Source organism: Dermochelys coriacea, chromosome 2 (genome assembly GCF_009764565.3).
Source record: "Dermochelys coriacea isolate rDerCor1 chromosome 2, rDerCor1.pri.v4, whole genome shotgun sequence".
In the NCBI taxonomy this organism is placed as follows: domain Eukaryota; kingdom Metazoa; phylum Chordata; order Testudines; family Dermochelyidae; genus Dermochelys; species Dermochelys coriacea.
The window spans coordinates 34,743,886-34,756,930 of NC_050069.1; the positions used below are offsets into that span (position 1 = coordinate 34,743,886).

The window sequence follows — 13,045 nt, forward strand, 5'->3', positions numbered from 1 at the left end:
GTTGCAATTCACTACGAACCTGGGAAAATGTCTGTGGGGTGGGACTATCAATATGTGGAGATATGTGTTCTTCAAGTTGAGGACAACATACCAGTCCCACAGTTCCAGGGATGGGATGATGGCAACTAAAAAGACCAAGCACCATCCTGGTGGGCTCTATTGTCAATAAGGGGTGGCGCAGAAGACGACCCCACCACTGCCTCATCAGGAGAGGACAATGATGCCCTAGGCGGTATCATTCCCACCTGACCCTCTGGATCCCTGCTATCATCCTGCCCAATGCCTTGCTGTTCGGTGCTGGGGGGCGGCCACAGTGCCAATATCTGAACGGGGCTTTCCGCTGGGGTGTAATGCCATCCTGGTGCTTTGTGGTGGGAGATGGTTCAGGGGTAGTGGAGGGGCATGGCCTTCCGAAACTACTGTGAGCCCTTGGAATAGGTACCCTGGGACTGATTGTATGCTCTGGGGGCCCAGAATGGCCATTGCATGGGCCCTTGCCACTGCACTGGCCACAGCACCATAGCAGGAGCTTGGCCTCCCTCCTGTCTATAGCGGCCCCATTCCAACTGGAGCCAGCTGCGCCTTGAGTAATAGGACTCAGTCTCCTCATTTGGAGTCTCAGTCATCAGACTCAGAGGCAATAACGGTGCCGCAGAGTCAGTGAGCGGTGCTGCATCATTGCAGGTTTGCCTCTAGATGCCGCTGCACCTTGCAGTGCCGGAGGTCTATCTTGCTTGGCAGGGGAGTGCGGTGCTGTCATAGCAATCAGGTTCCTGGCCGCCTCAAATGCGTCCGGAATGGAAGAGAACTTCATCTCCTCCGCTTGGCACTCTCTAACAGGAGAGTCCACTGGTGCTGGACGCGACAGATCCCTCTGAGGGCCTGAAGTCAACGGCGCTGTTTCCTGCAAGACAGGAACTGGATGCCCCTACATGGGATGCACAGCACTAGTAGTTGTCAGTTCTGGCTTCTCTCACCGTGGACAAGTGCCCTCTATCATTCTTCTTGTGCCTTCTGTAAGGCACTGGTGAGCGAATGCCGTGCTGCTGCCATGGTCTTCAGCACCGGAGAGCGATGGTGCCAAGGGTCTCTGTGCAAAGAGTCCTTCCTCGGTGCGGTAGCGTCTCTAATTGAAGCCAGTGCGCTCCGCGCACAGGTGCTGGTGTCGTGTCCTGCTGGCCCATAGCTGGTTGGGGACAGAGGGCTGACTCCATGAGGAGGTACTTGAGCCTGAAGTCCCTTTCCTTTTTAGTTCTAGGGCAATACCTTTTGCAGTTCCTGCAACAATCTGTTTGATGTACTTCTTGCAAGCACTTTAGACAGGAGTCATGGGTATTGCCCTTTGGCATGGGCTTGTGGCAGGTCCTGCACAGTTTAAACCCTTGCGGTCAAGGCATGCCCCAAGCCCAAAAAAGGGAATGAACTGGGGTGGCAGGAAATCCCCAAATACAACTAGCTAACTATAAACATTTGCAGGCTGAAGATACAGAAATCGGAAACGCTTGCCGAAACAAGGGAGAGAGAGAGAGAGAGCGAGCGCGCGCTCCAACCACCGCCACTGACGGTAAGAAGGAACTGAGGAGGCAGCAGGTCAGCAGGGACCTATATGTGGTGCCATGAAGGTGTGACAGGTACCACTAGGGGAAAAACCTTCTACCCCCCTGCCTGCAAGGTTGATGAGTGAGGGACCCTAGGGCACTGCAATATCAGTGAGCACACGGTGCAGGTTGTGGCCCTTTAAAAATGAGCTGCTTCTCCAGAGCATAGCATGCAGGCAGGAGTTTGGGCTCCAGCTCCAGCAGCAAATACTACAGCCAGGTTTCAGTAGCAGCTTGGGAAGTTTCTTTCCGGGGCTCTAAGCTTGCAAGGGGTCTCACTCCCAGCCAGAGATGAGGGAGAGGGGAAAACAATATTCACCACCTCCTACCTATAAGTGGCTGCCCCACGCTGTGGTGAGCAAGGACTGGGGGTGGGGACAGGTACCCAGATGTGCCTACTTTTAAGATGCAATACAGGCACAGTACAGTACTTACTGATTTTTTGGGGGGGGGGTCTCTGCTGCTGCCTGATTGGTTGAGTTCCTCATGGTGTCCGGGTGAAAGGTCAATCCATAGAATATGAGGGTTGGAAGGGACCTCAGGAGGTCATCTAGTCCAACCCCCTGCTCAAAGCAGGACCAATCCCTAACTAAATCATCCCAGCCAGGGCTTTGTCAAGCCTGACCTTAAAAACCTGAAAGGAAGGAGATTCCATCACCTCCCTAGGTAACCCATTCCAGTGCTTCACCTCCTAGTGAAAAAGTTTTTCCTAATATCCAACCTAAACCTCCCCCACTGCAACTCGAGACCATGACTCCTTGTTCTATCATCTGCTACCACTGAGAACAGATCCATCCTCTTTGGAACCCCCTTTCAGGTAGTTGAAAGCAGCGATCAAATCCCCCCTCAGTCTTCTCTTCTGCAGACTAAATAATCCCAGTTCCCTCAGCTTCTCCTCATAAATCATGTGTTCCAGCCCCCTAATCATTTTTGTTGCTCTCCGCTGGACACTTTCCAATTTTTCCACATCCTTCTTGTAGTGTGGGGCCTAAAACTTGACACAGTACTCCACATAAGGCCTCACAATGCCAAATAGAGGGGAACAATCACGTCCCTTGATCTGCTGGCAATGCTCCTACTTATACAGCCCAAAATGCCGTTAGCCATCTTGGCAACAAGGGAACACTGTTGACTCATATCCAGCTTCTCATCCACTGTAACCTCTAGGTTCTTTTCTGCAGAACTGCTGCCTAGCCACCTTGGTCCCTAGTCTGTAGCAGTGTACAGGATTCTTCCGTCCTAAGTGCAGGACTCTGCACTTGTCCTTGATGAACCTCATCAGATTTCTTTTGGTCCAATCTTCTAATTTGTCTAGGTCCCTCTGTATCCTATCCCTACCCTCCAGCATATCTACCACTTCTCCCAGTTTAGAGTCATCTGCAAACTTGCTGAGGGTGCAATCCACACTGTTCTCCAGATCATTAATGAAGCTATTGAACAAATAACTCTGGTGTTCGTATCTTTGAGGTTCTACTAATTTTTTTTTTTGAGAGAGAGAGAGAGAGAGAGAAAAAAGTAAGAGAGAGTTTAAGCCAGGAGATCATTTAGTCTGACATCCTGTAAATCACATACCACCAATACCACCCAGCACCTGCACACTAAATCCAACAACTGAAATTAGACCAAACCATTACAGCCCACAGGAGACTAAACTATTACAAGCCACTGGGAGAGAATAGGAACGAGGTGCACCAGTGCCCGAGACCCCGCGATGGCAGGAAAATGATTAAGATAGATATACCCTGACAATACCGGCAAATGACTTGCTCCCACATACTGCAGAGGAAGGTGATAACCCCCTAAGCTTACTGCCTGTCTAACCTTGGGCAAAATTCCTTTCCAAACTCAGTTAGATCCTGAGCAATCAGGTAGGCCCTGAGCATGTGTGCAAAAACCAGCCAGCCAAGTACCTCAGAGAGAGGCTGCTCAATGACACCTCAGAACCCTAGCCCACCCTGCCCAGTGTTCCATTTTCAATCATGGTGATCGCTGATGCTTCAGAAGAAGATGACAACTCTCCTGATCTCCCACCCTCCAAATGCATAGCAGGAGAGAAATCCATTTCTAACCCCCCCCCCCAAAGTCCTGAAACATGAACTTTAAGTACATAAAACATAAAATGGGAAATGAGCCCCAGGGCTGCTGAGCCCTGTTCCACACCATCACAAGCAAATCCATATAATTACTCTCATCTTTGTCTAGTTCTCTCTTAAAAGTAATTAAGTTGTTTGCCCCCCACAACTCAGATTGGGAGACTGTTCCACAGCCTCACTCTTCTGATGGTTAGAAACCATCTTCTAATTTCCAGCCCAAGCTTGTTTGTGGCCAGTTTACATTTGTTCTTGTGCCTATGTGTCATTTAGCTTAAATAGCTCTACATCCTTCCTGGTATTTACTCCATTCCCCCCAATGTATTTATAGAGAGCAATCGTATCCCCTCTCAGCCTTCTTTTTGGTGGGCTAAACAAGCCAAGCTTGTCTAGTCTTTTTTCATAAGATAGGACCACCATTCTCCTGATCATCATGGCAGCTCTTCACTGCACCTGTTCTAGTTTGAATTAATCTTTCTTGAACACTGGTGACCAGGACAGTACACAGTATTCCAGATGCGGATGTACCAGTACCTTGTACATTGGCATTAATACTTCTCTATCTTGACTGGAAATGTCTCCACTAATATGTCCTAGGATCCCATTCCCCCCCCCCCCAGCCATCTCACATTGGTGGCTCATGGTCATTCTGTGATCGACCCACACACCTAGGTTTCTCTCCTCCTCGGTTGCTTCTAACTGATGAGCCCCCAGCTTGTAGAAGAAAGTATTAGACCCTAAATGCATGACCTTGAACTGTGTATTACTGAAGTTCATCTCATTTCTGTCACCCCAGTCTTCAAGGTCATCCAGATCTTCCTGTATAATATTCTAATCCTCCTCTGTATTGATGATGCCTCCAAACTTCATATTATCAGCAAATTTCATTAGCATGCTCCTACTTTGTGCCAAGATCATTAATAAAATACTGAATAAGATCCCTCCAGTCCAATAGTTCACCTTTCAGCACAACCGATTGCCTTCTCCTCTTCAGCCAGTTTCTTATCCACCTTACAATTCTTCTACTAATCACCATCTTCTAATTTAACTAATAATTTCCAATATGGTACTGTATCAAATTAGCTACTGAAGTCCAAGTATTAGACGTACTTAATTTCCCTTATCTAAAAAAAAGATCAGTTCTATTATCAAAGGAGGAAATGAGGTTAATTTGGCATGTTCTACCTTTGGCAAACCCATGTTATATTACATCCCCATTACTGTGTACTTCTATTAATTATTCTTTCCTTCACAATTTGTTCCAAAGCTTTGCATACTACTGAGGCCAGACTAACAGGTCCATAATTGCCTGGATTACTTTTTCCACCTTTTCTTAAATATACGTATGACATTAGCCATTCTCTACTCATATGGTACTACCCTTAGATAGATTTATTAAAAATCCTCCCTGCTAGACTAGCAATCTCATGCGCCAGTATTCTTTCAGTATTCTGGGACAGAAATTATCTGGTACTCCAGTTTGAGCACATTAAAATCGAAGTTTTAATTCCATCTCAGATGTGGTCATTTCCATTTCTATTTCCATCAGCTGTCCTGCCTTCATGCCCATGTTCCATATTATCACCTTATTGAAAACAGAGGCAAAGTACTCATACAGCCTTTGGGCAATACCTAGACTATCTTTAATCTCCTTCCCGTTCACGCTGCATAGCAGCCCAACCTCATCCTCTCTTATTCTCTATCTAAAATAAGAGTTTTTTTAGTTAATTTCCTTGTCAAGAGCTAATTTAGCTTGACATTTAGTATTCTCACTTTATTCCCATATTTCATGACTGCCAAGATTTAAATTTCATTGCTGATCAATCATTTTCCATTCTCTATAGGCTCTCTGCTTACTCCTAATAAATAGCTGAGTCTGAAGTCTTTCACTGTAAGTTTTTTCCTTGTTTGGGATGCAAAATTTCAGATATGTAGAAATTCCAAGAGTCATTTTTTGTAAATGTAAAGGTATTTGTAACAAAAAAATCTGATAGCTCTCCAATACCTGAGTGATTTAGATTTGCTTTTTAAATATTAAAAGTTTAAAAAGGTTGTCTACTTAAAGTTAATTTTACTTTTAATACCAAATTAAAATCTCTATTCTGCCAATTATTCTGCTTGGGTTAACTGCTGCACCTGCATAAAGCCTCACTGGCTTTAATGGGGCTCAGTGTAAGTGCAGCAATATACCCACATGTAACAAGTCAGAAGATTGAGGCACATAGCAACTAGCAGAGTAGGGTCCTGGTCAATGACTAGGGCTTTTAAGTGCTATGATAATACAAATAAAAGTACTTGGGTCCATTACAGGACTAGGTCATTATATCAAATCCTCAGTTCTAAATCCTAAAAGTCTCCACAGCATTCTACAGCTGTGCTTCAAAAAGTATTAATGAATGGGATGATTCACAGTAGTTGCCATTAAGCAAATATCAAAAGTTACTACACGATGAGCCATATAATACCCTCCAGTGAAAGAAAACGCTAAAAACTTATCCTCAGATTCTTTATGAGGACAGATTGTGTCAATAACACTATCCTCCCAAATTCATGGATTTTGGATATATTGGTGTCACAGAACTGTCCACACACAACACTCCATCAGCACACCAGTTTCCAAAGAGTATGGCTCCAATGTAGAAGCACTGTCTCCCACAGACTGTTGCTTCTTGAACATGCATTGCAGGAGATATCTCATTAAATGCTGAGCCTCATATTTTCCCTCAGCATTTGTTTGCTTTGCAGTAAGACAGATTCTTGCTTTAGAGGAAGAAAGCCACAGGATTGCTGGATTTTTTCCTCCATATTATTTAGAAAGGACTGTATGCAGTAGTTCAAAAAGTAAAATGTTTTGCCTTATCCAATAACAAGTCTGCTACTTAAAGTCCTTCTCTAGAAGTTTGACTTCATCTTTACAACAATCTCACATATTGTAAAGTCTGTGACCTTCTGTATCTAGACTGAACACTGAAAGATTGTGCCAGTAGCACAAAGACTTCTGATCACTGAACTGTTTAATTGTGGCATACTCTGGCAACATTTGAGAGCAGACATGGCATGTGCTTTTAATTAAAGACATCACTGTATCAAGTCTCTCCTCTCTTCATAATGGGGTGGCCTTGATCAAATCATAGTTAGAAAGTGATGAACAGACACCACAGTTGCATTTCATTAGCACAGTCAACCTCATTAGCAACACTAGAGAAATCTATATGAAAGATGCTGAGATAGCACAAAAACCTTTGACCTAGTCAGTCAGTCATAAGGACATATACTTGTATGCATGGAAGCTTCCTTCACACAATAAAAATCTAGAGCGAGGACATACCATATACCGATTTAGGGGGAGATTTTTCTAATTGTGCCTTTGAAAAAGTTTTCCCCTAAAATATAGTTAATTAAATCTTCTGTTCCATAATCCTGATATGTAGAAGGTAGTTTGAGAACTACACAAGGAACTAGTAAAAATGGGCAAACAGATGGGAGCTTCAGACTTCAAACACAAACAAGCCATTGAAATTCAAATCCATCGTCTTTCCAAACAACATACTTATTGATCTGCGTTTCATACTGGGCCTTTAGATATGCATTATAATATGGATTTGGACATGAACTGTCCAACTCCATGTTCTTACTTGCTGGCTAGTGCTTCTCTGACAATACACACTCTAATATCCCCTTGTGGAACAGAGGTCCTGGAACAGCCTCCCAACAGGAGCTGTGGGGGCAAACAACTTAGTTTTATTACAGAGCTAGACAAACTTAGGAGTGCAATTGTATGATGGGGTGCTTGGGATGGCAATGTGCAGGGCTCAGCAGCCTTGGGGCGCACTTCTAGTTTACGTCTTATGCTCATGCTTTAGGATTTCAGCCCGTCACCTGCAGAGGTCAGTCTTTCATGTTAATTAAGATTGCAAACTAGATCAGTACCAGGTGGCAGAACATTATTCTATGAAATTAATCAACAATCAAGTTATAAAAAACAGTACATTATCTTTATTCCTATGACGTTACCTGTGTCTGTTCTACAATATGGCTGCCATAATTCCCACCCCCACCTTTTTTTTTTTTTTAATTTCTAGATAAAGACTTTTCCTTTGCAGTAGAGTTCTGTATCCATCTTCATCACTGTTTATGTAATTATAAATGTTTATAAATTGTTGTGTTTTCTGCTCCAGACTAACTGTATGCATTGCTTTTTACATATACATTTTAAAATGGCAGTTTCTTCAAATGTTCAGAAATATATTGCAGATTGACTGTTGCACGAACAGTTAAGCAGCAATCAACACAAGCAGTTTAATTTCTTTCAAATGCCAGCATTATAACAGGTAATGCCAAGTAAGTTAATGGAAGGGAGATAAAAGCTCATGTTTGAAACTATTAGAAATGACAGCGGAGACATTCATGGGAGGCAGATTACTCCAGATCTGCCTAATGTGAGATTTCTTGCACCTTTTTCTGAAGCATCTGGTGCCAGCCACAAGAAACAGGATACTGTACTAGGTAGACAATGGGCCTAATCCAACATGACAGTTCCAATACTGTACTCTTATTAGTGAATAGGAAACAGTGTCTAGCATCTGCAATATATGAAACTTGGTAATGCCATATTGCCATCCATTTTTTAATATACACTTTATAGAATGTCTTTAGAACAGAGGAATTAAAAAAAAAAGCGATCACAACCTGAATAAAATCAGACATGGTATTTGCACAGAGAAAGCTACCTCAAATAAATTGCAAGGACAACTCAGCTAGTCAAAAGAATATAATGGACCACGTCCTGCTTTCCTTAATATGCTAGTAGTTTCACTGATTTCTATGAGGAAGCTCCAAAGATTAGGAGATTAAATTAATTGGAACCAAAATAAGACATTCTTCTCAAGATTGAAAAAAAATAGGATCAAGTTAGTTAAATAAATAAATAAAATGAAAGTTGATTATGATTTATGGTACGTATCCTATATGGTGAAATTACACAATTAAAATGCATTCTTTATTATGGTAATAATGAAGCTTCTTAAACGTCATTCCAGGTTTCCCCCCCCCCCCCCCGCTCTGGATTACTAAAGTTCAGACACTCACTTCCCAGCTAGTATTGTCAAAATTATAAACCTGTCTCTAAGAGCTGGTAAATACAGTTGGCATATTTCCCAGAATGAAATAAATCTTTTTTCATTAATAAATTATTAAATTGTGTGTTAAATATATTTCATTGTAATTGTGGGTTCAAAAAAGTTCCAATTCCTGACATTTCCAAAAACATGTGGTTACTTGCCATTTGATTACATCCTTTGGAGATCGGGTCACTTTGGGTACTTTAATATATACATCTTGATGTTTATTTCCTAAAATGCACCCTCCTCTCCATGGAAGGAATTCCGATGGAATGTAAAAACATTTTTCCCCTATATTAAAGGTGTGTGCACATATCTAAAAAATACCGCAAACTATTTTAAAATAAATATATTTTCTCTCGGTACTATTGCCTTGTCCCAAGGCACATTTCAAAATCCTGTATATACTATTTATATATGCCCATTTTAAAATACTGCAGTAAGTAGACATACAAACGCTTTTGGAGCAAGCCTGAGGAAAAAAGAGATCAGCAGAGGTAGTGATAGTAACAGAAAGTGGGGAAAGGTCATAGCCTTGGTGTGGATAAGCCTTCACAAGCTTCCCACCCTCTTCCCCACAACCATTTACAATTAAAATTAGACCCAAGTAGGATTTCTGACTTCAACTGGTTTGGGAACAATTCAGGAATTGCAGAAAAGACACTACTAAAATAAAGATTCTTTCTCCTCAGTTAAACTAACAAGTTCACTAGTCTACTAAGCCTTACATTTAAGTTATTAGTGCAGTGGGAAAAGACACAGAATTACAAAAGAGTAGAACACTACCACCACTTGAAAGTGAAATGAACAAAGATTCTTAATATGTAAAGACTAGAAACTTCTTGAGTAAACAGTTAAACCCAGAAAGTGTTGTCAGTGCAAGGCTAGTACTGCCTTCCATGTAAGACAATGTTACTCACCCTTGAGCAGTAACTATGATTCTTCAAAATGTACGTACTTATGGGTGCTCCACTTCAGGTGTGCATGTGCCTCTCAAGCCCTTGATTGGAGTATCCTATGAGGATACCGCTCAGGAGTCACCTGAAATTGAGCACCCATAGGGACACTACTCGAAGAAGTGCCTGGTACACTAACTTTTTTCCAGATGTATGTCCCTATGGGTGCTCCACTACCCACCCTCCTTCCCCCTTCCGCTTCAGACTGTTCTTGTTGGACATTCAGATAAAGAAGGAACCAAGGGAGGTTCATCTGCACAGTCCTATATATCCTCAGAGTGCAGCACAAGGTTGTATAGAGCATATGCGCTGGCCGAATGGACACTGCTCAGTGGAAAGTCTCCAAGCTAGGGCTCAAGAGGTGCATATGCATCTGAAGTGGAGTACCGATAGGGACAATATTCGCAGAAGTAGTAGTTACATTGGGGAGGTGGGAGGCGCAAGATAAAAACCTAAAGACTAAAGAATAAAAGGTAAAGAATAGCACTTTTGCTTCTACATTTTCCTTCATAAGCTGAACTTTGCTTGGTCATAGAATAAAGGTTATCAACTGCTTTAAGTGACTTACAATATATTTTTCCTATGAAAAAGGCAATAAATACATGGTAGAGAAATATCTGACCTCCACAGCAAGAGATAAAAAAGGAAGGCATCCTACAAAACACCGTAAAGAGAGTGTTACTAGACAATTTTGAAGAATCTTATACAAAAATGAATTAACCAATTACCTTAACTTCACTTAAGCCAAGTGTTCAAGATTATGGTAGAATTCAAGATAACATTTATCCTCTGCAAGCTTCTTAGTGTCTTTGCAATCAGGCACAGAAAAAATCTGGAAGGCACTGATTGAGGATCTGTTCCTGTTTTTATGGCACTATAATCCATGTTTTCAAGCTCCAGGTTATGTAAACTCTTTCAGTCTCCAGTACTCATTGCCTCAGAGGCTTTAACCAACACACAAGCATCACACCTAGGAGTAGCAAAGGCTAGTTCAAACACATGAACACCTATTTCATGAACTCAGCAGGTTCTCAGAAATCTATAATTTAGAGTCTATAAACCCATACACTGGTTAGAACATAACTAACTCAGTTTCTCTCAGCCTCCACAGGTACAGACCTGAAAAACACGCAGGTTTACATTGTGAACCACTGGGGGAGGTGGTGTTTTCAGTGGCAACTATGCAACTACTTGATCGAAAATATTAGACTCATGTCTAGTCTGATTATGCTTAGATGCAAATGTAAGACACCTTTTTAGAAAAAATCTCTATGCAGGAAGACTTTTGTATCTATAAAACACTATCATAAGCATGTGTGCCTATAAACATTGATACAAAAACCCCCCACTGAAATTCAAACTTTCCTTATTACTAAGGGTAATAGATTATGGCATTACTGCAGCTCCCCAAAATATGCTAGGCTCATCACAATATAGATAAAGACAATATCCCTGCCCTGATGAACTTGAAAACTAATTTTAAAATGTGATGATCCCTTCTCATGACAAGGCAGTAGTGAGGGTTGAGAAGGATGGATAGAGATAATGTTAAGGTAATGCATTTGTTCAGAACATGACACGGAAGTGGAGTTTTATTTCTTACCTAAGAAATATAAAAATTGTCATAGGGCATATCTATGCTGTAGTCCTCTTTGAAGAGGACATCAGTACAAACTCGGGACCTTTACGTTTCCTTACGCAACAGCCACATGGGGGAGTTACAGTGCAGCACTTTGGTGCATATTGGTGTTCCCCGTAGTTAGAACTACAGGGCTGTGTAGACATGCCCTTGGTATTTTAATTTCCTGTAGGCTTCACAGAAATTAGCCTTAAGAATTAAGCCTTAAGACCCGAATGAATAAAAACTTTCTACACTGCTTTGCCAGAGTGATAGGTGCAATAAACAGAAGTAATCTCAAACCAGTGAGAGTCCTAAACAGTAGATTCCTGTGTATCACAGACACACACTGGAGAAAAAGAGTTCCACACACAGATATCCTACACAGAGCTGACATTGCTTGAATGTCACCTATCATCCTTTAATTGTGAATTGGTAGTGATGCTCAGTACTAGAACTATTTGTAAAATTAACGTATGTAAAAATGAGTGGAACTAAGCACCGCTAAGCTAGTAACTCAGTTTCTTATAAGCTAGTGCAGTGTTTAATATTGTATAGCTGAATTATTTCACTTAAAGAGTATTTTAATACTGTGTAATACTATGGATCAAAGCAATGTCATCAAATCTGAGATAGCATTCCTGATCCATCACAGGATCAGTGGTAGTTGTAGATATTGTACATCACGTTTTCTGCCCATTAGACTTTTTCCTGAAACAGTACACTTTCTAAAGAGAGAAGCTCATACTACAGTTAGTGGAAAAATTTCTTTGGGACGGATATAGAAGAAGCTTCCCACACCCATTTCCTAATCCTATCCACATTCTTTGTTTGCAACATTTTTCTTTTGAAAGGAAATATGAGGTATATTGGAAATTTTATCCAATCCAAGACAAAAACATTACATTTAGAGCACTGTATATTAAACACTTTTCAATCTGGGCCCCAACTTCCAAGGCACAATTTGGAACTTTCAGTCTTACTCACACCGGCTTTTTTCTTGCAATTTTTTACCAGCACAATACTTGGACACCAATATACCCATGTAACTGAGGTATAGGTTTGAAAATGAGAGCCTGATGATATACAGCATATGCATGTACAAAGCTAGGCTAAAGTTCTGAATGTAGCAATGGAATCCTACAGGTAAGACCTATTATGTTGCAGAAGCAGTGGTTTGTAGTTTGCTTCTGATAAAATTATGGATCTCAGGGTTCTAATTTATAATCTTTAATTTCAGAAATTTAAAAACAAACAGGATAAAAAGTTCTTAGAGAAGAAAACTGGTATCTACATTAAGCCTAATGTGAATCTAACTTCTTAAAAATGTGTTTAAGGTATTTAGAATGAAAAAGGGCACTATAGAAAATATTCAGATGGATTTTTGGCACTCCAATATACTACAATAAATACAGCAGATCCTGATGCAAAATTGACAGTGAGTTTATAATGGTCTCACAGACTCATATTAAGTGATGATGATGGGTACTTCAATATTGTCATTTGCAGCAAACGTATATTATAGAACTCTTGTACACATCATTAAAACAGAATAATTTGCTATGACACTTCAATTTTAGACTGAAACTACTGACTGCACATGAAAATTACAAGCGACTTTTTTCTCCATATGCACACTTAAAAAAACATACAAATAATATGT

At 41.2% G+C, this 13,045-nt stretch overlaps 1 protein-coding gene across 11 annotated transcripts in view; it reads right to left on the reverse strand.

Annotated features, from left to right (window-relative positions):
- Nucleotides 1–13,045, reverse strand: part of OXR1 (oxidation resistance 1) — a 454,063-nt gene that overhangs the window by 40,742 nt on the left and 400,276 nt on the right. The gene's annotated exons all lie outside the window — the stretch shown is intronic.